The following is a 26872-nucleotide window of genomic DNA, read 5'->3' as shown; positions in this document are numbered from 1 at the left end:
GCTGCAGGGCACCGAACACAGGCACGCATCAGCGCCTAAAAACCTCCTCACAATGGCGAAGAGAGGACCCGGATTCGGTTTGCCTGATAGGACTTGTAAGAGCCTGTGGCAACTCTAGCAAGTAGAGCAGAGTGTGTGCCGCGGGACACCGAAGACAGGCGCGTATCAACGCTAAAAAATAAAAAGAAAGGGGGATCTGTGGGGAGCAATCCGGACTAGACTGTTACTCGAATTAGGACTTATTCTATGCATCTGCTCTCCCACAGTGTGGCGCTGGGAGAGAAGTGAACAGCTTCCGCACAGCTGCCTCCAGTTCAACCAATTAACTGTAGGACTTGCTCCTGATTGGAGAGCAGCGTACTCAGCCGAGTTGGGATTGGCGGAGGAGGACTATAAAGGAGGAGAGAGACGGCATGCACCGGGAACATCTATAGGGAACATCTAAGGGAACCCGTGCAGCCCCCGAGAGAACCGGCCGGCGGTGTGCCGCTCCCCTGCGGAAGTGGGGAATGCGGCCAGGGGGAACTGCCCTTCCACGGAGGTGGAAGGGATAGTAGCCAACCCGGGAAGAACCAGCAGCAAACCCGGGGAGGGCCGAGCAGACGAGAGAACAGCGCAGGGTCTTGTGTCGTTCCTCCACGAAGAGGGGGAGCGACACTCTACCTCCCAGAGACAGCAGCCCTCTCACCCTTCATTGTTTTCAACAGGGTTGCTTTATGTAGAAGTCGCTCAGATTCGCTCCAGTATTTTGGTTCACAGATCATTAACTACTTGGGGAGAAAAAGAACCAACTAAGAACTTTACAGTTAAAAATGAAAGGAACCATTGCTAACTGAAAAACCAATATAAATGAAGACAAAGCACCTCTGAAATTCTCATGCAAGTCAATGTGAAAATTGCTTTCAATTTTTAAAATTTTAATTCTTACAACTTTAGAAATATGTCTACTATACCATGTGAGGCTTACTTATAACATCAGTGAATAATTTCAAGGAATCTCCAGTCCACCCTTTCAATATGTAGCCTATTTTAATGCTACAAGTGGCTGGTGATACACAGATTAGAGAAGGTACCCATGTAAAACCTTAAACCATTTTAAGGACAATCAGCACAAAATGAGGCTACACACCTGCAACCGAAATGAGGAGGAAAAGAGCATGCCAAGAAGAAGCAATCAAGGTAGCTAACCCAAATTATCTTTTACATTTTCAAATTTGGGAATAAAGAGGGTTCTCAATCAACAGATTAGTTCTGAAGATGTGGCAGAGCATATAGTCCATGCACAGGATACCACAATATGGTAACCATTTAAAAATCCCATCAATGGATCCCAGTAAATATTCTGCTTAAGAGTCATCATCAGACAACTTAGCTTAATTTTTTTTTTATATATTTGAAAGGCAGAGTTCCAGAGAGAAGAGAAGGAGAGGCAGAGACCTTCCATCTGCTGGTTCACTCCCCAACTGCATGCAATGACTGGGGCTGCACCAGGTGGAAGCCACAAGCCTATGGAGCAGCCAGTACTCATACCAGTGCTCATAGGAGATGCCTTTTTCACTTAACCCACTGCACCATGATGCTGGTTCCCATCAGTTAACTCTTGTAATTAACATGGTATGCTTTCCAAGGACATAGCAACACCTTTAGGATATTATGAGATTCCCCAGGTAAATGAGTCCTGTGTCTGTACCACTCTGGCACTGCTGATTTCCTATGGCTCTGGTTCTTCGCATCAATAATCCTCTCCAAAGAAGAATACTGAACTAGTAAGTAGAGTTTATTCCATAATGACCATAGGTAGTACGTTCCATTTTCAGGGATCTGTTTGGAACAAACTTAACTATGTTGAAAGATCCATTCACGAACACACATCTCTCATTTTACAGACTAGAAAAATAAGATATTCAATGATTTGCCTAACGGCTATTACAGCTTACTTATGCAAATCTAGGCCAGAAACTCAGGTCTCCTGGCTGCTTCTCAACTCATTTTCACTATGTCAAGCTACCTCCTCTATGAGTCATCCCCCAGTGCAGGACAGATTTTTTACTTTATCCTCCAAATCCAATTCAAATGGCCTACATTCTAACTTGCTCATAATTACTAAATTGGACCAGAAGTTTTCAAGCAACTGCTTTTTCTATTACAGTGGAAACTCTGGCTCAGTAACTATAAACGTCTTACTCACAACATTTTACAAAACGCCAACCTTTCCAGAAATCTTTTGTACCCTTCTGGGCTGTCTCAGAGCAAGCATTTTCAATGCACAGTGACACAAGGAAAAGCCTGCAGTCTTTAGCAGGAGAACACTTCATGAACCCAAGGCTTCTGACTCTCATTCCAAACTTCTAGCTTACTTATTAGGATTTTAAGGAAATGCCAGGATCCACAACAGCCAATGTTTACTTAGCACCCATGTTGTTCCCACCAACAGGCCCTTTGCACACAGCATCTTATGTAACCTTCATAAAACCTTGATGGGTGGCTATAATGAACCTCATTAAACAGACAACCAAATTCAGGTCCAGGGATTCTCAATAATCTGTAAAAATCAGAGAATAGAAAAGTCAACACTGGAATCTTCCACTAGACTAAGATATCCAGCAAAGGATGTATTCTCCAGATCCTCAGAAAGTACAGGACCAAAAGTAAAAGAAGTCAGATACCAGTAAGTCTAATGATGTTATTTCAGTTACATGTATCTTCCACAACAACTTTGAAGCCATCAATGCACAATTCTATGTGTCGTCCACCACAGCCCTTCAAAGCACAGCAATACAACTCCCCCAGCACATTTGCTGTTTAATGAGTTGTGAAACAATGATTTCTGCACATCACCCAAAAAGCAACAGTCACCCCACGTGCAAAATGAACTTAATAGTAGTGCTTTTATTATTGGGAGGCTTACATGAATTATAATACGCAAAGCCCTTGAACAGTGCCACATAGAAAACTTTGTAAATATTAGCTACTATTACTGTTTTATTATTGTCCCTATCCTTAAAAAACTAACAAGGCAATAATTCCTTTCTGAATCTTTGCCTATTTCTTCAGCTTACTAGCATTTATTGAGCATTAACTAACTGTAGAGTTCTACTGCAAGAACTCAGGAAGAAATAACAAAGGAAAAAATAAATCTACTTCCAGTTCTACAGAGGTACAGTGCAAAAGCCTTGGAGGGGGCACTGGACAGTACAAGAAGAATGAAAAGATGACGTGCCTCACAGAAACTCTGGGAACACAGGTAAGTAAGGCTATGACTGTACACTGTAACCATAAAACTGTTCAAATTTTAGATACAATTTCCAATGCAGATGGCTCTTTTAAACAACCCTACATTCAGAACTTTCCATTTGAGTGACAGCCGCATCTCTCTCTCCTGTAATTTAACCAGTCATGAAGAGCAAAGGAGCTAGGCTACTCGAAGATACAGAGGCTGGTGCTGGCTCCCTCTCCAACACAGAGACACATGGACCCAGGGCCTGGGCCACCTGAGCCTGGGGTTCTGCCCCACCACTGCCCAACTCTGACCTTGGACATGCAACTTTGTGGGCCTCAGCATCTCCTCATCTGTAAATTGAGATTAATAATAGCTATCTCCCCAACAGGATTGCTGTGAAGACTAAGTGAATTAATAGATGGAGAATTCTTGGCAGACTACCTGGCACTTCATCAGGATTATGTAAGTGTTTACATTATTTTAATGAGCTCTATTATAGGTACCCTGTTCTCTATCTTGTTCTACCTCTTGATGACATTCTCCAATACCAGACATCCAGTAGTTAAACCTTTAGTGCTGCATTCACTCGGCAGGACTCCAAGGATTTGGGTCATGGTCTCACAGCAGAAATCGAAGTTAAACTAGAGTAAGGAAGGAGGCCTGGATGATAACAAGGCATGACAGAGGCATTTTCTCCATTCCGTCATCCACCCTAAAGCTCACGCAAGAAGGTGAATCACTGTTCTTTTCCATCCTTTCCCTCACACCGGCCTGACCAACTGAAACCAAGTGCAGTGCCCTCCACAACACCCACAGAAACCCAAAGGAGCCTTCTCAGCTTCAGACAAGGTCCCCAGCTGGGAAATGCGAGGCACAAGGACATCTGTTTTTCATTTTTTCTATTTTTCATTGTGCATGGACATAGTCCAGTGGTTCTCAAAGTTTTATGGCCTACAACCCTCAGTGGGCTTTTGCCAGCCCCTTGGGCTCATATCATCCTGTCACATACAGATAAAACCTATGCTTCTAGTCCGCTTCACAGGCTTTGCCTAGTAACAGCTACACGGATTCTGAATAAATATTTGTGAGTCACCCACTCCGTGGCAAGCTCTGAACTGTTAGAGCCAACTCTCTGTATACTCAGTTCCATATCCTTAGATTCAGCCAACCGTGGGTCAAAAATATTTGGAGGACAAACTCACATCTGCACTGAGTATGTAGACTAATTTGTCTTCTCATTATTCCTTCAACCATGTAGTATAACTTTTACATAGCATTTATATTGCATTAGGTTTTTTTTTTTTTTAAGATTTATTTATTTGAAAGACAGAGTTACAGACACAGAGAGGTAGAGAAAGAGATGGAGAGAGGTCTTCCATCTGCTGTTCACTTCCCAAATGGCCACAAGGGCCAGAGTTGGGCCAATTCAAAGCCAGGAGCTTCTTCTGGATTTCCCACATGGGTGCAGGGGTCCAAGAATTTGGGCTATCCTCTGCTGCTTTCCCAGGTGAATTACCAAGGAGCTGGATCAGAAGTCCAGGACTTCAACAGGCACTCATATGGGATGCAGATGCTGTGGACTGGGGCTTTAACCTACCGTGCCACAGCACTGGCCCCTGTATTAGGTTTCATAAGTGATACAGAGATCACTTAAAGTATATAGAAGGGTTGAATACAATACAAAAACATTACATCACTTTACATAAAGGACTTGAGCATCCTATGATTTTAGAACCAATCTCTCAAGTGTAACAAAGCCAAATTACACTTCATTTGGTGCTTCTTAATAACCTATGCAGAAGGCAGCATCATATAATTCGAATATACGGAACCTAAAGCTTAACAGGTAGAAATGTTTCATGTTCCACTAATTGTCCACTGACAAGTCTTGGGTTTGATGTGAGTCATATTAGACCCATGCTACACCAGATAACTGTACTCTCAGTCACTTACTGAAAAAATACTAAAGAAAAACCTATCTAATGACAGATATTATAGGCATGGGATGACACATGAAAAAGACAATGCCATTACTGTGAAGGAGTTTACATTCTACAAAGAAAATATCAGTAAATCTGTAACATATTCTCAGATACAGGAGTCACCAAGAAAAATAAAGCCTAGACAGAGACAGAGTGGTAAAAGGAGAGAGAATGATTTTAAAGTGATCACAAACAGAGGTGGTCAGTCAAAGATCTGGACTGGGGGGAGTATCCAGCAGAGTCAACAGCAAATGAACAGGCCCTGATATATGCCCGAGAAAAGGGAAGAACAACAGTGTGCCCATGGCAAAGTATACGAAAAGGGCAAACGGCAGGAAGTGAAGTTGCCAGATCACACTTATCTCTGATTAGCCAAGCCAAGGCAAGGTATTTGTATCATGGGGATTGTGAAATAAACCTGCTGAAATGTCTTACAATAGGAATTACATTTTAAAAAGAGCTATATTCTCAGGGGCCAGCACTGTAGCACAGTGGGTTAGCGGCCTGGCCTGAAGCGCCGGCATCCCATGTGGGTGCCGGTTCTGGTCCTGGCTGCTCCTCTTCAGATCCAGCTCTCTGCTATGGCCTGGGAAAGCAGCAGAAGATGGCCCAAGTCCTTGGGCCCCTGCACCCGTGTGGGAGACCCAGAAGAAGCTCCTAGCACCTGGCTTCAGATCAGCACAGCTCCAGCCATTGCAGCCATCTAGGGAGTGAACCATCGGACGGAAGACTTTTCTCTCTCTGCCTCTCCTCTAACTCTGACTTTCAAATAAACAAATAAAATCTTTAAAAAATTTTTTAAAAGAGCTAAATTCTCACAGGATCATTCTGGCTGTTATGTGGACAGCTGAGTATCAAAGAGAAAAAAAATCAATGCTCAGAGCTAATGAGGAGGTCACTTTAGTAGTTTGGAGATAATGATGGCTTGGATTAGATCTGTAGTAGGACTCATGGTATATTTTCAGTTTTTTCTTCTTGGTATGGAATCACGGTGGTCCTTGAGGATTTCTTTTTGGAGAAATTGTTTTGAAGTCCAGTAAGAGGAATGATTAAAACAAGATCAAGGAGACACATTCCTTCTGTCACCTGCAGGAAACAGTCATGGTTTATGCAGCATACTATCACCTCCACAACAGAGTATCAGACATATGATCTAGCAACAGTGAACACTGAACCACACTAACAATGTCACAAAAGCTGAAAGGGCTCCTTTTTTTTTTTTTATCATACTCAGGAGTCAGTAACAGAGCAACTTATATCTTGCTATAATAATATAAATAAGGTAGTTACTCTAACAGTTAAGATGCCCACATCCCACATCATAGTGCCTGGATTTGATGCCTGAATTCAGCCTACTGCCAAAGCAGACCCTGGTAGGCAAACACAAGAGCTCAAGTAATTGGGCTCCTGCCATCCACGGGGAGGACCTGAATTGTAATCCTAGCTCCTAGCTTCAGCTCCAGTCCAGTCTTGGCCATTTTAGTTGTTCGGTGACTGAGTCAGCCTCTCTCCCTCTCTCCCTCTAATAAAATTAAATAAAATTAAAATCTAACAAAAGCAAGTTTCAAAATTCTAAAATTTTTAAAGAACCCCAGGTTTCCCAATGCTCTACAATATAGCACTTTTCTCCATCATCAGCCCATCCTGAAAGAGGACATTGTGGCTTCACCTATCATAGTAAGTCTGTTCCTACTCTTGGGAAAAACTCTTTAAAGAACCCAAGTGCAATTGGTATTACCTTTATGTATAGGAGAAGGTAACAACTAAATAAGACTAAACATGTGATGGAACACTGTCATCAGCCATACAATTGTGTGCTCTAACCCAAAGCAGCTTGTTTGCTACGTTTGCATGCAAGAATGATGCAACATTCTCTCTACCCATCTTGGTCAAAATTTTTTACATTATCCCCTCTTTGTCATCACAACAACTTACTAAGGTATATAGGCTCTTCTACTTGATGTTGCTGATAAACAATCAGAAAACATCTCCATGATGATGTAAGGCATTAGAAACAATTCAATACAAAATTCCGTGTCTTCTTACCTGTAGGCCAGGGTCACTTGATCAGATCAAACTATTTTCCAAACTGAAACTTAGTTTTCCAAAGGGTCAGAGAAGACCAAGGCAATGTTATTAAGTTTCTAGAAAAAAATAGATGCTATTAGCAAATCCAAGAGTTGCCAGAGAAAAATACACCTGCTTTTACACCTCAAGCCTGTGTCAAATGCATCCATACAGCTAGGTCCTTTCAATATGTCAACATTCAATTCAGATCAAGTCCCTACTCTGTATGGAGTCCCGATCACGTAAAGTAGGGTACCTGACTCTCTGGGTAACAGGCAGAACAAACACACCCAAATATAAAATAAATATGTATGGAAACATGAAAAACCAGTCTACTGAGAAAACTTTCTGGAGAAGATAAAACTTTCACAGTTATGAAAGTGAAGAGAGAAGATACAGTTTTTTCCCAATATTGAAGAGAAAATAACAAAAACAGAGTGAATCGTGTACCAAGATTCACCAATGGGATAAAAGAAACTGTCAGGAAATTAAATGAAATATTGAATGACATGGAAACCAGAATCAACAATTTCCTTTCAATAATTATGTGGGGCCAGCCTGAGATGGATATCATGCAATCTAAGTATCCCTAAAAAAGCAGAGCTACTACTGAAACACATTAACACCTGAATCACGATGAGGTTTCACAACTACCTTTGCACTGTGCCTGCATTCCCCTGTCCAGTGTGCTAGGAAAACCACTCATAGAGGGGCACCAAGGACAGGAGAAAGCCTGAGTGAGGAATAAAATCCTTGAGAAGTACTCTCAAGGACAAAGGGCAATGGCTCTGGCACTAAGAAAATGACAATTGAGTCACACATCATTCTTTTAAGAGTTTAGTGGGGTTTTGCAACCTGAGCATTCTGCCCATTTTGTAATTATTGTCTGTTTTCCTATAATGCTTAGCACATTATTGACATAAATAAAGAATTGATGTCTGTATTGTATTCAGCTAAAACTAATCAGTGATCCTTGGAAAACTGCTAACTTTTATTCTTCTAAAACTCTTTCCACGTGGAATTAAGTCCTAGATGAAACAGATGCACTATCAGTATTCATATAATTAAAAAAATAACATTAGAAAATGTACACTTAGTGGTATGCAAAAAATGGAAGAAAACACCAAATGCTCTTCAACAATGTGTTACTCTCACACAACAGAATACTACTCAGCTACTGAAACATGTAAAATCTTGGATGGATCTCAATAAAAGCAAATCTCATAAAGTCACACACATATATTCATATATGGCATTCTTCAAACAAATTTTAATGATGGAAATTACAGTTCCTAGGCATTAGGGATAGGAAACATGTGACTGCAAGGGGCAGCATGAGGGTTTTTCTTTGGCATGATTGAAGAGTTCTGTATCCAAATTATAGGAGAATGTATACAAATCTATAAATGTTATAAACCTTCATAGAACTATACACAAAAAAAGACAATGAATCTATGTGGGTCTTAGTCTTCTTTCATTACCTTAACTAAAATACCTGAGAGTTCTTGAAAAACAAAAGATTATTTCAGCTTACAGTTTGGAGATTCACAGTCAAAAACTGGGGGGCCCATTAGTGTGGTATCTGCTGGAGGCTGGCACTGGTGGAGAAATGACCACACAATGAGCCAGAGAGAGAATGGAAGCACACTGAACATATACCAACAACTCCTTTAAAGACAAAGCCCCAGTGGCCTAAAGACCTCCCACCAGGCCTACTTCTCTGAAACCATAATTAGATCAAGTCCCTACCCTTACCCCATCAACATAAGACTTTCAGTTTTAAACGTCTATGGGAGTTTGCGGAACCAAATTCTCTTCACTAGTATTCATATTGTTTGGTATGGGGTGAAGTCTGCCTAAGATGTACAGTTAACATTTTACCAATAAAAATTACCTGGTTTTGATCAGTGGACCACAGTTCTCTTAGTTTAAAAAAAAAAAAAAGAGAAGGATGCTAGATGAAGGGTACATGGGGCCTCTTGGTAACATTACTGAAACAGTATGAGTGTAAAATTATTTTAAGATATTTTAAAAATATTTTAAATGATTTGAAAATTAGAGTTACAAAAACAGTGTGAGGATGAGAGACACACACAGAGATAGAGGGGTCCTTCCATCCCTTGGCTTACTCCCAACTAGCCTCGACAACAAGGGCTTAGCCTGGCAGAGGAAGGAGCCAGGAGCTTCATTCAGGATTCCCATATGGGTGTCAAGGACCCAAGAATTTGGGCCATCTTCTGTTCCTTTTCCCAGGCCATCACCTGCAAGCTGGATTAGAAATGGGCAGCTGAGACACAAACCAGTACCCATATGGGATGCCAGCATCACAAGCCGTGGAATTACCCACTATTCCACAAAGCCAACCCCTTAAAAGTTTTTAAAAGTCACACAAGGTACGTGAAAAAGTTCACGGAAGTGGAACTAAAAGTTTATTTTAGTTCAAAATAATTTTAAGTCCATGCATGCAAAGGGTCAACAAAAAGTTCATAGAAGATATGTGTTGTGGGAGGAGCGTGGATTTTGAAATTTCTTACACTGAAACTTTTTGAAAGGATTTATTTATTTGAAAGTCAGAGTTAGAGAAAGGGAGATAGATAAATAGATAGACACTGATCTTCTGTCTGCTGGTTCATTCCTGAAGTGGCCGCACTGGTAGGGGCTGGGCCAGGAAAGTCAGCCGCTTCCTTCAGGTCTCCCTCTTGGGTGGTAGGGGCCCGAGCACTTGGGTTATCCTCCGCTGCTTTCCCAAGTGCATTCGCATGGAGCTAGATCAGAAGCAGAGAAACTGGGACATAAACCAGCGCCTATATGAGATGCCAGTGTCACAGGCAGTGGCTTAACCCACTATGCCACAACACCAGCCCCTGAATCTTAACTTTTAGTTTCAATTTCCACAAATTATTTGAAGAACCCTCACAAAACACCCTTTCTTCAGGCTCTTCCAATACTAGGACCCTTAAGCCCTTTCTTAAGGCCATTTCAATCCTAGGACCACCAAGTTACAGACATTTGATGTTTACCTTAGCAAGAAATAAGACAGGACAAATATTGGTCTTCTTCTAAAATATTTTTGAAATTCCAACTACATGGTTATCCATAAATAACATGATTATTTTAATAAATCCTAACTTGAGGCACAGAGTATCATGTCCAAGCAGCAGCAAAGAACTTCCTGGAATGCAAAAAAATACTTAGAGTAACCCCAGCCTCCCCACCAGCCTCAAGAGCTGTTCTGGAGCCAGTGCTGCGGTACAGCAGGTTAAAGCCCTCTACAGCAGCGCCAGCATTCCATATGGGTGCTGGTTTGAGTCCTGGTTGTTCTACTTCCAATCCAGTGCTCTGCTATGGCCTACGGAAGCAGTAAAAGATGTCCCAAGTCCTTGGGCTCCTGCACCTGCGTGGGAGACCCGGAAGAAGCTTCTGACTCCTGGCTTCCGATCGGCTCAGCTGTGGCTGTTGTGGTCATTTGGGGGAGTGAAACAGTGGTTAGAAGACACCTCTCTCTCACTCTACCTCTCTCTGTAACTCTGTCTTTCAAATAAATAAAATAGATCTTTTTTTAAAAAAAAAGTTGTTCCGTCTTCACAAGATTTCACATTTTCGGGGCCAGCGCTACGGTATAGCTGGTAAAGCCGCCGCCTTCAGTGCCAGCATCCCATATGAGCACCGGTTCAAGTCTCAGCTGCTCCACTTCCAATCCAGCTCTCTGCTATGGCCTGGGAAAGCAGTAGAAGATGGCCCAAGTCCTTGGGCACTTGCACCCACATGGGAGACCTGGAGGAAGCTCCCAGCTTTGGATCAGCATAGCTACAGTGTTTGCAGCCATTTGGGGAGTGAACCAGCAGATGGAACACTTTGTATCTTTCTTTCTCTGCCTTTTTTTAATTCTTCCTTTCAAATAAATCAATCTTTAAAAACCAGAAATCCTCCAAATCCTCAATTTTCAGAGCCAATATGACATCATTTCTGACTTCATGTGATAGGTTTCAGTAAGTAGGTTTCATGTGATAGGCTTCAGAAGAAATGTAGAAACATCAAAAATATTGCATAAAATGACCTTTAAACTAAATGTACAATGTATATATGAAATATAATTTTATTATGTATTTAAGCAAGGATGCCATTACCAAGATATCATTATATATATGAAAATTGGAAGGGGAGAGGGAGTGGATAAGGGGAGGGTTGCGGGTGGGAGGGACATTATGGGGGGAAGCCATTGTAATCCATAAGCCGTACTTTGGAAATTTATATTCATTAAATAAAAGTTAAAAAAAAATAAAAAATTCCAAAATAGAAAATACAAATTCCAAATTTGTTCTGATCCAAAGCATTTCAGATTAAGGCTACTTAAGTTGTAAGATTATCAAAGCCATATGTTATACAGAGTCAACTAAGTTTCCCACAATGCAGTATTTTAAAGAGTAAGACTGAGCTTAAGGAACTCCACCAGAAAGCAAGGTGAGAAACTATTTCAGTATGTGCTGAATCTCATTTTTCCAAATATAAACTGATCCCTGATCACTGAGCAACAGAAGATCACTCTTTCTTCATGGTCATGTGACTAGCTTCCAAGACAACTGCAGTGAGCTATGATTCAGGTGGCCTTAACTGACCTGGTACCAATCCCCTTCCAGAGGTGGCAAATTATTAACTGCTCAATCAATTCAGCTGATCACCACAGCAACTTGAAAGGTATGTGTTTTGTCTATTCATCTGAAGAGCTTGACAAACAAATCACCCTCAAGTACTGTGTAAGCTGTGGTCTTCTTTAAACAATAGGTATGGTTCTTTCAAGATAATAAGCTGAATCATCTTCTACATGGAAAAATCTAGATGCCTAAAGTGAGTATTAAAGTGAATTATTTTGCAAGGTACACAGATTTAAATACAGAAATCCCCATCAACTTGCTGAAGTAAAGACATCATGCGGGTACAGAAGTAACTCCTCCTCTCTGCTTTGATTTTCAGGTATAAGAGGATGAGTAAGCTGATGGAAACGCATTCTAGGAAGATAACTGTTTAGCCCTGCCATGCCTTACAGCTGATAGGAAGATAGGGAAGGATTTCTGTTTGGCAGTGGTGGCGGTGGTTGTGTGACTGAACTAGGGAATTTGGCCAATGTCACACTTATGTTGAAAATTTGCTTTCTAAACACAGTAGTTTGTATTTATGTGTGCACCATTTACAATGAACATTAAGGCTTTGTGGACTGATTATAAGTTATCACTAATAATGAAAATGAACAAATTTAAGAACTTACAGAATATTCAATGTTGAAAGATGTTCAACATTTTTTGTTAAACCAAACACATAAATGAACATAGGTACAACACTGGGACACTAAAAACATTAAAAAAAAAAGAATTTTCCATGGTTTTACAAGTAAAGGAGTCTACTCGAGGTGGCTACTTCATGACTAAGTGTCCTTTCACATATTTTAACCAATTAATCAACAAGTAAAGCATCTGCCGTTCATTGTAATAAGAGAATGTCTTTGATCTCTCATTCTATTCCTGGACTCTCCATATAATAAGCTAGGGCATAAAACTAGCTAATAATGGAGGCCACTGAGAATTTCTCTTTTCTTCACTTTAAGATAAAGTCCAATGTACAGCAAGCCCTTGAAGGATACAGAATGACCTATGGCTTTCTCCCTTTAGGACACAAATCCACTGAAGGCTTAAGAACATTTCTGAAACAGCCTTTCTTGATCCATGAAAATAAGAAATACAGCTTCTTGGAAGGATATAAGTGCTCCACTGGATGTCACATAACCATCATTTAAGGAAGATGCTTTTGCCAAAGGTGTGGGAGCACATGTGTTGTTGCACTCTGCTCCAAGGTGCCAAGTGATGGGAAAGAGTGATCTGGCACCCAATAATCCTTTTAAATAAAAGTAAATTCAAATATAAATAATTTAATTAACATAAAAGGCAACTGAACTACATAAAGTCCAGAGTATTGCTCAAGGTAGAACAACTGAAGTTAAACATTTAAGTATTCACATTGTCTGGGTTACAAATTAGGACATCGTCCAATAATGAGAGTATTTCAATCAGCAACACCCTGAGAAGTATGAACTGTACCACCATTAATCTTTGAGTTGGTCTACTGAAGTGTTTTTCTGTTTCTCCTGAATTTGACTCTACTGGGATTTCTGAAGGCTGCACAGAGACTCATTGTCTTTCCCCTAAGAAGGGTGTTACATAGAACCCATCCTAAAAATCTTCAATTCCTCAGTATAATCTCACTTCAAGACATACAACTCATTTCTCTTTCCAAAGAAGCTTTAATTCCTTTCTCACTCGAGTCTTCTTGTTAAAGAATATTTTTATTATTTTTTTGAAAGAGTGAGAGAGAGGAAGAAGATGAAATAGAGTGAGAGAGCATGCATGCTTCCATCTGCTGGTTAGCTCTCTATTTGCCCTCAAAGGACAGGACTGGAACAGTCTGTAGTCAGGAGCCTCCCACTCTATCTGGGTCTCTCATGTGGGCGGCAGGGATCCAAGTACTTGGGTCATCAGCTGCTGCCTTCCCAGGCACATTAACAGGGAGATGGATTGGAAAAAGAGCCAGGATTTGAACCAGCACTCCAATACAGGATGTGGGGCATCCTGAGTGGCAGCTTAATCCACTGCTGCAACAATCCCCACCCTCTCACTCCAGTCTTACACAGTATTACTGAAACACCTACACGGGTGTTTCTTGTTGGAGCCAGACGTGCACCTGCCTCTTGTCTAGTCCTGAGTGAGGAACATAGGCTAAATATGCTCTGATTTTGGTGTGGTCTTTTCCTCTCAAACAAGTAACTTAACTTTGGTAAAGCAATAAATGATTAAGGAAGACTGTCAAGCACTGGGGAAAATAGTCTAACATTAATTATTATCTATAATCAATTACATTCACCAAGCATTTCCTCCATCAAATGTAGCTGTTTCTTTCCCAATTTGCAAATTGGAGACTATGACCCTATTAACCAACAGGTTGAAAGAACCAGAAGTAAAACCTCAGCCTTGACCAACAAGCCCAAACTCTTTTCTTCTATGATGTGTATGGGTTTTTCTTTTCTTTGTTGATAATAGTGTCTCAAAGTTTAAGGTGGAATCTGACAAAGCACAAGAAGAAACAGAGATATGAAAACATTCACCATGATAAATAGCTAAAGACAAGAAGAGTTCTGAAGTTCAAAGCATCACATAGAACATAGGAAAAATATCTTCAAGGCGCAACAGTGATGATAAAAACTCTCAGGGAAAAAAAGGGAATAAAGGCAAGCTTCCTCAATGGGATCAAGATTATCTACAGAACACCTACAATTATCATTATACTTAGTGGCTAAGGAATGAATGATTTCCCCCTAAGGAAAAAGGCAAGCATTAAAACTCTAGACAGTACAACAAGGCAAGAAAAGGAACTACTTGGGATACCAAGTAGAAAGGAAGAAAGAAAACTGACCCTATTTGCAGATGATAGGTGTGCCTATTTAGAAGAGTCTAAAGAATCCACCAAAAAAAAAAAAAAAGACAAATACCTAGAATAAATGAGTTCAGTATACTAAACATAAACCAATTTTATTTCCATATATCAGCAATGAATATGTGAACACCAAAATTAAACACACAGTATCCCTTATAACTGTTTAACAATACTTAGTTATACAACCAACCAAACATACACAGGACATGCATCCTGCAAACTATTCAATACTGATAAGAGAAATCAGAGAACCTGAATAGATATATACTGTATTCATGATCTAACACATTCAACTACAAAAGATGCCAATTCTCCCCAAAATTGACATGAAAGTTACCCCAATTTCATTTCAGCAGGCCTCTGGCTGGGGGCACCCTTCTTCCCCATGGTGGGATACCTGGCTTCAGATTTTACCTTCTCTCCCTGTCTGGACAGTGGCAGAGATGGGTTAGGAGGGCTGGGATCAGGTTGGCTTGACCCTCAAACTCAGATGGGCTTCCAAGGCCTTCCCAGTGGGCCTGCAATGGGGCCCAGGGACTGGGCTGGGCACGGAAGTGTGGAGGATTCCCACGTGTCCCAAGCCATATGACTTCAGCAGAGGGATGGTACACCACGCCGCACTGCTCTCCATGGGCCGAGGGACCTCTCAGCCCAAAGGCAAGGCAGTTGCTGGTGTGGATAGCATCTTTGAGGGGGCCCCCCCTGAATCCTGAGCCCTGAGCCACTCCTGGTACTGTGAAGCTGAGAAAGAGAAACTGAAGCAAAATCCTGCAGAGTCATAGGTCATCAAATCTCGGCAGAGAAGGACAACTCTAGGATACACCCAGACTGACATGGGGCTCCCTCTGGGGATTTAACCAAACAAGCATCTGCTGATCTGAGGCTCAGCAGCCCTGCCTCAAGAACACGTGTAGTCTGCGGTCACTGCTGCAGGAGTGGGTGGAAGAAGCTGACAACAATGGAAACCTTCAGGAGAAGCCTATAGGAGAAAGAGAACGAGTGTGGAGAAGCAACTTCGCGTATTCCTGCAGTGTCCAGAACCCACGCTGCAGGTCAGCCACACGCCCAGGGTCTAGGGGAGGATAATGACATGCACTGAGCGCAGTTCTGTAACTGGCACCAGAAGGGCAAACAATGAAGTGGGGGCGGTTTCCAACGACAGGATTTTTGAGGCTGCTGCATGTCCCTTCTCAGGGAGACCTGCATTTGCCCCTCTGGCACTGGGGCCCCACGACAGGCTGTGGCAGCCCTCACTTTGCTGTATCCCTGGTCCCTTTCCAGAGGGGCAAGCCTTTCCTGCTGCACCTGTCACCATTCTGGGCTTCCCCCATGCATTCAAACTGAGCTGCCTGCCTTCCCCAGGAATGGGGAACAGAAGTCAGGGGTGATGCCAGGGGAAAAGAACGTCGAGTCTACACCACAGCATTTGGGACTGAGTTCTTCATTCACTGAGGAAGGAATTCCTAATATGAAAGGTGGGATAAGGAGTTTTGGGGGAACTGGTTGTAGAGAAAGTCAAAGACAGTATTGCTCTTGATTCTAACCCCCACATCATTTTGTTTTTAAATAAAGAAGCCTGGGGGCCAGCACCGCAGCTCACTAGGCTAATCCTCCGCCTTGCGGCACCGGCACATGGGGTTCTAGTCCCGGTCGGGGCCCGGATTCTGTCCCGGTTACTCCTCTTCCAGTCCAACTCTCTGCTGTAGCCCAGGAAGGCAGTGGAGGATGGCCCAAGTGTTTGGGCCCTGCACCCGCAAGGGAGACCAGGAGGAAGTACCTGGCTCCTGGCCTTGGATCGGCATAGCATGCTGGCTGTAGCAGCCATTTGGGGGGTGAACCAACAGAAGGAAGACCTTTCTCTCTCTCTTGCTGTCTAACTTTGCCTGTTAAAAATAAAATAAAATAAAGAAGCCTGGGATACACACAGTAAGTTAACCCAATTCCTATAAAACTCACAAAAACTATTTTGTGTATACATTATTTACAAGTCCATAGGGAAGTACAAAGGAATAATAGCTAAGAATTTTGAAAAATCATAAATAAGTTGAATTAGTCAATTTCAACAAATACACTACAAAATAAAGACTGTATATTGTTGGTGGAAGCAAACACAAATAGACAACTGGAACTTTAGGAAGAACCCAGAAGTAAATGTACACAAATGTATATAGCTAATTCTTTAATTCTTAATAAATTTATTTGGGAGGCAAAGAGACAAAGAGCTTTCAGCTGGTTCACACTCCTTCCTCCTCCCTAAATGCCCTCAATAGCTGGCACTGGGCAGGATCCAAAGCCAAAACTCAATCCAGATCTCCACTATGCATGGCAGGAACACAGTTACATGGGCCTGAACCACTGCTTCCCAATGTAGTAGCAAGCAGCTGGAATCGACAGCCAGAACCACTATCAATGCCAGGTACTCCTATGTGGGACGTAGGCATCTTAACTGCCATCTGGATTGCTAAGTTAAATACCTGTGCTCTTAAAATTATTACTGACTTGCAAGACGGTATCCAACTGACCTCTGACAGAGGAGGAAGACAGCCTTTCCAACAAATGTTGTTGGAACAACTGGACATCTCAACGGCTAAGAAACCTTGAATAGGTCTTACTCTTTATAAAAAAATGAATCAAAATTGACCATTGGAAAATAAAACACAAAACTGTAAGTCTCAATAAAGGAAACAGAGGAAAAAGTCTTTAGCATGTAGGCAAGGCAAAGAGGACTTACAGAACATGAATCCTAAAAGGGAAAAAACTGTAAACTGAACATCAAAATTAAAAACTTACTCTGTAATGGATTAACAGGATATAAAAACCAGCCACCAACGAGGAGAATATGCTTGAAACTACATATGTAACAAAGGACAAGTTTTCAGAAAATGTAAATAACGTTCAAACTTTAATAGGAAAAGAAGAAAAATACACAAAGACATTTCACCAAAGATGGGGCATAGATGGCAAATAACCACAAAGAAAGCTGTTCAATATTATTAACCACTAAGAAAATGGAAATTTAAAATCATAATGAGGTAAAATTACATAGATACCTGAAGGACTTAAAAAATACCACCACCAAGTGCCAGTGAGGATGCAGATAAACCACACTAATCTCATTTCTGGGGTCCCAGTATGTAATATGGTATATCCACTTACAGACAATTTGGCAGTTTCTCAAAAATACATACATACAACTGTCACATGATTTAGTAATTATACCCCTGGGATTTTTTTTTCCCTGAGAACTGAAATACCTATTCTCACACAAAACCTATACATCATTGTTTATAGCAGCTTTATTTGTAATACCCATAAACTGGAAACAACCCAGAAGCAATTCAATAGGGAAAGAAAACATCTTTTTGACAAATGTGCTAGAAAGAGTGAATTTCTGAATAGAAAGCAATTAATCTTGACTCATACCTCACAATATAAACGAAAATTAACTCAAGATGGATAGCAAACTAAACGTAAAGTTGAAATTCTAAAGATCTTACAAGAAAACAAACGAAGGCCGGCGCTGCGGCTCACTAGGCTAATCCTCTGCCTTGCGGCGCCGGCACACCGGGTTCTAGTCCTGGTCGGGGCGCCAGATTCTGTCCCGGTTGCCCCTCTTCCAGGCTAGCTCTCTGCTGTGGCCCGGGAAGGCAGTGGAGGATGGCCCAAGTCCTTGGGCCCTGCACCCCATGGGAGACCAGGAGAAGTACCTGGCTCCTGCCATGGGATCAGCGCAGTGCACTAGCCGCAGCACGCCAGCCGCGGCGGCCATTGGAGGGTGAACCAACAGTAAAGGAAGACCTTTCTCTCTGTCTCTCTCTCACTGTCCACTCTGCCTGTCAAAAAATAAATAAATAAATAAAAAATAAAAAAAAGAAAACAAACAAGATTATGTCACAAACTTGGGCTAAGTAAAAATTTTCACCAGTGGTTAGGTCTAGCAGTGATGATACCCATGTCCCACATCGGAGTACCTGAGTCTGGTTCCAAGTCTGGTTCCTGACTCCAACCTCTTGCCAATGCAGACCCTCAGAATCAGCAGTGATGGGTCAAGTAATTGGTTCCTGTCACCCTATGGGGGACCTCAGTCAAATTTCCAGCTGCTGGCTCTGGCCTCCGCTCAATTTCAGCTGTTCTAGGGTATTTGAGAGTGAACCAGCAGATGGGAGTTCTACCTCTCTGACTCACAAATAGTAAGTTTAAAAAAAAAAATTCTCAGAAGGCAAAGGTACTCTCATAACATGACATGCTCATAAGAGAAAATACCGATGACTGGCACTGCGGCTCACTAGGCTAATCCTCCACCTTACACCTTGCAGTGCCGGCACACCGGGTTCTAGTCCCGGTCAGGGCGCCGGATTCTGTCCTGGTTGCCCCTCTTCCAGGTCAGCTCTCTGCTGTGACCAGGGAGTGCAGTGGAGGATGGCCCAAGTCCTTGGGCCCTGCACCCCATGGGAGACCAGGAGAAGCACCTGGCTCCTGCCATGGGATCAGCGCAGTGCACTGGCCGCAGCACGCCGGCCGCAGCGACCATTGGAGGGTGAACCAACAGTAAAGGAAGACCTTTCTCTCTGTCTCTCTCTCACTGTCCACTCTGCCTGTCAAAAATAAAAAAAAAAAAATACCGATAAAACATGGTGCACCAATATGTAAAAAATCTGGTCTTCAAAATGTCATCTTTAGAGGCAGACATCTGGCCTAGTGGCTAAAACACAGTCTCAGCTCTGTTTGATCCCAGCTTTCTAATAACACTCTGGGAAGCAGCAGGTGATGGCTCAAGTGGTAGGGTTTCTGCCACCCACATGAGACACCTAAATTGAGTTACTGGTCCTGGTTTTAGCCTGGTTCTGCCTCAGCTCGTGTAAACTATGAAGTAAAGAAGCAGACTGAGTCAGGAAAGGGAGAAGAGCTTGGTCAATCTGGCACACACGTGTTTTCCATGTCTCTCAGATATATAAATAAAAAGTATTCGAAAATAACTTTTAGGAAATTTGAAAGGCAGAGTGGCTGGTGTTGTAGCACAGCAGGTGAAGACACTGCCGGCAAACCAGCATCCCATATGAGTGCCAGTTCCAGTCTCAGCTACTCCACTTCCATGCAGCTCCCTGCTAATGCCCCTGGGAAAGCAGAAGACAGCCCAAGTGCTTGGAACCCTGCCATCCATGTAGGAGACCTGGATGGAGGTCCAGGCTTCTGGCTTCAACCTGGCCCAGCCTTGGCCATTGCAGCCATTTGGGGAGTAAACCAGCAAATGGAAGATCAATTGTTCTCTCTCCCCTTCTAACTCTTCCTTTCAAATAAATAAATCTTTAAAAAAAAAAAATAGAAAAGCAAACTATATCCCAGGAAAAAAACTAATCACAGAATATTATATTCATATCCAAAATATATTACAGATTTCAATGAAATCCGTAACACTCATAAGCAGACTTTTGAAAAAGGAGACTGGGGGCCGGCGTTGTGGCATAGCAGGCAAAGCCACCACCTGCAAAGCTGCATCCCATATGGGTGCCAGTTTGAGTCCTGGCTGCTCCACTTCCAATCTAGCTCTCTGCTATGGCCTGGGAAAGCAGTAGAAGATGGTCCAAGTCCTTGGGCCCCTGTACCCAAGTAGGAGACCCAGAAGAAGCTCCTGGCTTCAGATCAGCTCCAGCCCTTGTGGCCAATTGGGGAGTGAACTAGTGGATGGAAGACCTCTCTCTCTCTGCTTCTCCTTCTCTGTGTAACTCTGACTTTCAAATAAACAAATCTTAAAAAAAAAAAAGAGACAGACACAAGATACTTTACAAAGGTAGATATATGAGTGGGTGGTCGATGGACACAAAAAAATACTGATGGTCATTTCACTTAAATGTCTTTTAAAACCACAAGTTATTACCATACAGCACTTCATAATGTTTAAGTGAAGGGCCAACACTGTGGCACAGTGGGTTAATGCCTAAGCCTGAAGTGCCGGCGACCCATATGGGCACCGGTTCAAGTCCTGGCTGCTCCTCTTCTAATTCAGATCTCTGCTATGGCCTGGGAAGGCAGTGGAAGATGGCCCAAGTCCTTGGGCCCCTGCATCAGCTTGGGAGACCCAAAAGAAGCTCCTGGCTCCTGGCTTCCGATCGGCACAGCGCCAACCATTGCAGCTATCTGGGGAGTGAACCAGTGGATGGAAGACTTCTCACGCGTGCGCTCTCTCTCTCTCTCTTCGTCTGTGCAACTCTTTCAAGTAAATAAATAAATCTTTAAAAAAAAGTTTAAGTGATTAATAATAATTATTGAATAGTAAACAGAATGATTGGAACCCTCATTCAATGGAGATAGAATAATACAACGTAGTACAATAAGTTAGGAAAACTGGCCACTTTCCATGAAGTGAAAAACATACCTGGCTTACAATCCAGCAATTCCATTTCTAGATCCCTACCCATCTTCCCCCACCCCACTCAAATTAAAACATAGTTTGACATAAAAACATATACAGCACCTGAATTTACTATGTTCCAGAACCATAAACCACTCAAATATTTTGTAGCACATCAATACAATCAAGTACAAAAACTCAAAAGCAATAATTAGATGAATCTCATAAGCATGAAGCTGAATGAAAGAATCCACACAAACAGCACCTACTATATGATTCCATTCATATGAAGCTCAAGAATAGGCAATAAGCCATGGTGGCAACATCAGTGGTTGCCTCTGTGAGTGGGGGAGGATGATATTCATGAGGGACGTGGGACCTTCCTGAAGGGGTGGAAACCATCTGTATCTTAATGGAGAGGTTATTCACAAGAATATACCTAGGTCAAAATACATTGAATTCAATGCTTGAGCTATTTTATTGTATATAAGTTTCATCTCAATAAAAATTATGACACAATCATATGTTGATAATGTATGACATCATCTTTCTTCTAGTTTCCTACATTCCCTCATTACAGGGTACAAACTGAGGAAGAAAATGCATTAAAATAACATTTCCTCAAACCCTCTCTTCATGTAGAAACCACCATTTAATTTCTTGAGTCCTGCTGTGGCACTTTTCTTGGCTTCCCTTAAGAAAACCATGGGGATTATGTAGTACTTATTCACTTTTTTAAAATCATCTCTAGCACAAATGATCATTTTATTTTAGAATGTAGCACAGAATATAAAACAAATGTCCTGATTTAGTGGAGTTGTCTTTCAGCCAATGTGACAAATCTAAATTCTCTGAAACAATAAGGGAACTGGGACTGAGATTTGTGAAAAACCAAGAATAACTCCAAACTGAATGGTGGAAGTAAATTTCAACCTCCTGCTATTCCAGGATTGAATCAGAGTTGGGAATAAAAAGATTAAGTGACATTTTTTAAGTCTATGTCTCTTTACCCACCTTTTAGTACAGAGTAGTAAAAAAGGCAGAAAGCTTGTGAGAGAAAGGAGAACTATTTCCAGTATTGAGACAACTGGAAAATGTTACTAAAACAACTCAAAGCCTACTCCAGAGACCTGGTTCTACTCCCTCCTTTTCTTTCAAAGGAAAAACCCAATCAATGCCCTATGACTAAAAATGCAACCAAACAGAGATATTTAATGATGGCTGTATTATAGAATATGCTTGTCCCACTTGTCTTCAATGGTTCAGCAAATCCATCACTGATACCCTGGACCTACACACTGAAACCTCAATGTTTGCTTTAAGAGGATGAATGCTAAGATACCAGAATGGAATAAATGTACAAGCAAAGCAGAAAGCAAGCAGCCAGGTTCACTGGGCTCATGAAATTCATTAAGCACAACAGTTCTTCCTTCAGAAACTATTAAGTTCCTGGGTACGAATGTCTTACCAAGAGGCAACACTTTTTACTTTTGAAGTAGTAAAATTTTTGTTTAATCCTCATGGCTTGTTTCAGATAGAAGCAAAGGAGAAATAAAGCAGACCATAAAGGTAATCCTGAGGGGCCTAGATGTAGAGATGCTAATAGGATAACAGACATTAGTGCTCTGTCATCTACATTTGGAAGGAAGCCCAGTGGTGGGGAAGGAGTTTAATATCACTCCCCACATGCATGGCTCTAGGCTTTCCACGACGGGCAGCCAGTGTCCCCCATCAATGTTGTTCTGTACTCCTTGGTCACCAGGGTCAGCTTGGGAGAACAGCTGTGCTCACCACGGTAACTGCAGTGACTTCTCCTCTCCTATCACAGTGCACAACGATCTTCCTTCTGTTTCCTCCTCCCCTTCCACGAACAGATCTGCTTTCTACCAGTTACCTGGGAAGGAGCTCATAATCAGTTTCACAAAAATGTGTAGGTAACTTAAATGGTGTTATGTGTGGGTCAGAGATACTTGTATTTCTTTCTTTTTTTTTTTTTTTTGTTTGACAGGCAGAGTGGACAGTGAGAGAGAAAGACAGAGAGAAAGGTCTTCCTTTGCCGTTGTTTAGGACAACCTAACAGGTAATAGATAAATTATTTTTAAAAAGTGCCCCTGATAGGAAATATGGAGCATGAATTGAGACTTCAGCTGCCTTTCAGTACTGTAAAACCAGGGGTGGGGTGATGAAGATACTGTGCCTTGCAAAGATCTTGCAGCCTATGCTATATAAAAAATGGTTTGCAGGGAATGAGACTTTTAGCTGTCCAAATAATGGGCTGTGCACAAACAAGGTGATAAACTCCAACTTCCCTCTTGTGCTTTCATCTTTTTCCCTTCATGTTCCTCCTAACCACCTGGGATAGTCTTTGATCCAATGGGAAAATAATCTCCAGGCATCAGAAAAAAAAAAAAAACAAAACTGATATTACTCTTTGGGAACAAATGCTACAGGAAAGATTATGGTTTGCTCCTCACAACAAAGCATTAGAGTGGATGGTGGAGTAAGATTCAGAGTGGGAACTCCCCCTCCCTCCCTCTCCTTCAGGAGAGCAGACATCCCTGAGAGCAAGTGAACTCCCACTGCTGCAATGCAGTGGAACCCCATGTCCCAGATACGGTATTTAGCTAAGCGTTCAAATGTATAATCAGGTTTATACATAAAAATCCTTAGGAAGCAGACCAAGGAGTCTTAGGCATAAGCCTAAGGCAAGGTTAAATAAAACATATCCTGCAAATAGTAAGGTTCAAAGAACACATTATTCACTGGTTCTAAAAGTTAAATTTTGGGGCCACTGCTGTGGCTTAGCTGGGTAAAGCCACCACCTGCAGTGCCGGCATCCCATATGGGTTTGAGTCCCGGCTGCTGTGGCCTGGGAAAGCAGTGGAAGACGGCCCAAGTCCTTGGGTCCCTGCACTCACGTGGAAAGATCGGGAGGAAGCTCCTGGCTCTGGAACGGCCCAGCTCCAGCCATTGTGGCCAATTAGGGAGTGAACCAGCGGATGGAAAATCTCTGTCTTTCCTTCTCTCATTGTATAACTCTGACTTTCAAATAAATAAGTAAATCTTAAAAAAAAAAAAAAAAGGTTAAATTTGAGGGGTCCAACACTATGGCGTAGTGAGCTAAGCCTCCGCCTACAGCACCGGCATCCCATACAGTCACTGGTTCTAGTTCTGGCTGCTCCTCTTCCTATTCAGCTCTCTACTGATGGCCTGGAAAAGCAGAAGAAGATGGCCCAAGTGCCATCTATGTGGGAGACTCAGAAGAAGCTTCTGGCTCCTCGCTTCTTATCGGCTCAGCTCCAGCCATTGTGACCATTTGGGGAGTGAACCAGCAAATGGAAGACTTCTCTCCCTGTCTCTTGCTCTGTCTGTAACTCTACAACTCAAATAAAATATTTTTAATAAATTTAAAAAGTGAAATTTGAGTACATCCTAGTCACTGTGAGTGAAATCTGAACACTTACTAGCCAAACCGCAGCTGGAATTAAAAACAAGTAATAAAAAAAACAAGTAATATATAAAGGAATGGACAGAGCCCAAGAAATAGAAGGTGGATCTGAATTCACCGAATCACCAACTCTGTGACGTCAAGCAAGCCTCTTGATGTCAAGTTTCAAAATTACACAATATCTTATTAAACTGTTACATGACAGTAATTATCAGGAAGTTAGGCTTTGGCATGTCAACACTGGGATCCCACATTTAAATATATTTATAGAAAATGGGGTTACAACTGGATCCAAGAAAGAAAAGCTACAGAACACATAAGGCCACAAATGTCAGATTTACCTTCGAGAATCGAGAAAATGATCTCATAACCAGTCATGAGTCAGCAGAATGCCCCTATCAGTCCAGGCTGGTGAAGGGCAGGTGCTGGCCAAGTAGCTACTGTGGCTGAGAAAACAAGGTAGAGCATGCCCCAGGGACTACAAAACCAGCAGTGCCCACTCACTTCAGGCCACGAGCTGACTCTGACTCTAGTGAGGAACCTCACCTTTCACTAAACATCTGCGTAGATAGACAAGGAAAACCAAAGCAGCCCAGATCCAGTGGCAGCACAAAAGGAGATGTTCAATGGATGTAATCAGTATCGTTATTAGGGCACTTTGTACAAAAGGGGATACTTTTTTTTAAAATTTGTTGATGGTAGATCTCACTTTTTTTTAAAAAAGATTTATTTATTTGAAAGTCCGAGTTACACAGAGAGAAGGAGAGGCAGAGAGAGAGAGAGAGGGAGAGAGGGAGGGAGGGAGGGAGGAAAGGATTCCATCCACTGGTTCACTCCTCAATTGGCCACAACCGCCAGAGCTATACTGATCCAGAGCCAGGAGCCAGGAGCCTCCTCAGGGTCTCCCATGCGGGTTCACGGGCCCAAGAACTTAGGTAATCTACTGCTTTCCCAGGCCATAGCAGAGAGCTGGATAGGAAGTGGAGCAGCCAGGACTTGAACTGGCACCCACATGGGATGTCAGCACTGTAGGTGGCAGCTTTACCCACTATACCACAGCACCAGCTCCAAGGGGCTACTTTTATATTTACTTTGCGCCTTCATTCTTCCATTTGAATAGAGAAGAGCACTGAACTTGTTGCCTACAATTCTATATAGGAGTCACTGAGTTTCTACTTATGCAGTGACTTCAGCACTGGAACATGAAGTTTCTCCCTCAGGGAAGAGGAGTGACAATACACACACACACACACACCCCAACAGCATCCAACAGTGAAGCCATTTCAACTTCAGTGCCTCCCAGTACCAGGGGAAAGATTAACAGCAGTAGCAGTTTAATGTCACTCAAAGTAATGTTAAGCCCTCTTAACTTCATATTTTCACACAAGGAAAGTTGCCTCTGCTACTTCAAGAAAGAAAGATATTAGCAGCACATGGAGGGGTACTTCAACGAGTTCATAAAATGGAATTAAAACGTAAGTTTCTTTGGTGCAACAATACTTTGGAATCAAGTTTGAAAGCTCACTGAGGGAGAGCATTTGGCGCAGCAGGTAAGATACTTCTTAGGATGCCAGCACCCCGTAAAGAGTTCCTAGATTGGAACCCTGACTCAGCTCTCCACTCCAGTTTCCTGTTAGTGTGTTCCCAGGGAGGCAGCAGGTAATGCTTCAAGCATTGGGTTCCTGTCACCAGGTAGGAAATGGATTGAGTTCTTAGATCCCAGGTTATTTGGGAAGCAAATCAGCCAATAAGTTTTTTCTCTCTCTGCCTCTTAAACAGACTAAGTTTTAAAATTTCATAGATGTTTATTAGGAAAAGACTATGGATGGGTTTCAAAAATTTTTGTACCAAAATAAACCTATCTTTTAATTTTAGTTTTCCATGAACTTTCTGAAGCATCCTCATATTCTAAGTTTAACAACTTTATGTTGTTAGAAACAAAACAGATACAGAAGCAGAGGGATGGTTTCAGTCCAGTTCCTCTTTGGTACAAGTACAAACCATCCTTCCACACCACTGATAATTGAGCGGTATTCTAAGAATTCTATTCTAAGAGCTATTCTATGTATTGATAACACAAATCCTAAATACAACTGACATCAAGCAATAATATGATGGAATCTGCAGCTAAGACACAAGAGCAAACTATTTTTTAAAAAATCTTTGATTTCAGAAATCAAGATATTCAAGAAAGAATATTTGAGTCTTTCTCTCCGTTATTTATGATGATGATTGTTTATATGAATTTCACCCATTAAATAATTAAAACGGGAGTGCCTATCTGAGTAAAGCAGTCTCCACTGGTATTTTATTGCATGATTCGGTTA

The 26872-nt window shown here is 41.9% G+C and overlaps 1 protein-coding gene and 1 pseudogene across 9 annotated transcripts in view; one reads left to right on the top strand and one right to left on the bottom strand.

The window, feature by feature from the left end:
- The window catches only part of NRG1 (neuregulin 1), a 1206738-nt gene that overhangs the window by 1061804 nt on the left and 118062 nt on the right, over positions 1 to 26872 (bottom strand). The gene's annotated exons all lie outside the window — the stretch shown is intronic.
- On the top strand, positions 3212 to 16092 carry LOC127485868 (POU domain, class 5, transcription factor 1 pseudogene; annotated as a pseudogene).

This window comes from Oryctolagus cuniculus, chromosome 2 (assembly GCF_051225735.1).
Source record: "Oryctolagus cuniculus isolate XC-2025 breed Fujian yellow rabbit chromosome 2, ASM5122573v1, whole genome shotgun sequence".
Taxonomy (NCBI): domain Eukaryota; kingdom Metazoa; phylum Chordata; class Mammalia; order Lagomorpha; family Leporidae; genus Oryctolagus; species Oryctolagus cuniculus.
This window is presented reverse-complemented; position numbering and strand designations above follow the sequence as displayed.